The sequence below is a fragment of the Dasypus novemcinctus genome, chromosome 14 (assembly GCF_030445035.2).
Source record: "Dasypus novemcinctus isolate mDasNov1 chromosome 14, mDasNov1.1.hap2, whole genome shotgun sequence".
NCBI lineage: Eukaryota > Metazoa > Chordata > Mammalia > Cingulata > Dasypodidae > Dasypus > Dasypus novemcinctus.
In genome coordinates this window covers 63,266,273-63,266,627 of record NC_080686.1, presented here as the reverse complement: position 1 = coordinate 63,266,627, position 355 = coordinate 63,266,273, and positions in this window count along the sequence as shown.

Here is a 355-nt window from a genome sequence, read left to right as displayed (position 1 = left end):
CGCTTGATGGTGTGGCAGAGTCCTGGCATCAGCAAGGAGAACCAGGACTGAGTGTCCCGGCACCATCACTTCCCGCAGCCAGATGAGCTGAGTGAAACAAGCCAGGCCAGTGACAAGGGAAGAAAAATACAGGACATGCTTGTTATGCCTCCAGATGTAAACTGCCTTCTGCCCACTGAAGCTGTTTACTGGCAAGAGAAGTGGTGGGGAAGACGACCGTGGAGGGAGACCCAAATCCCAACGTTTGCATGGGTTGCTGCGTCTGGCCCCTTGAAGAGTGGAGGGAGCGTGGAAACTCAAGTGCACAGCAGCTTGTGCTCTAGGGCTGAGCTGGTGACTTGGATTCTGAGGCAGG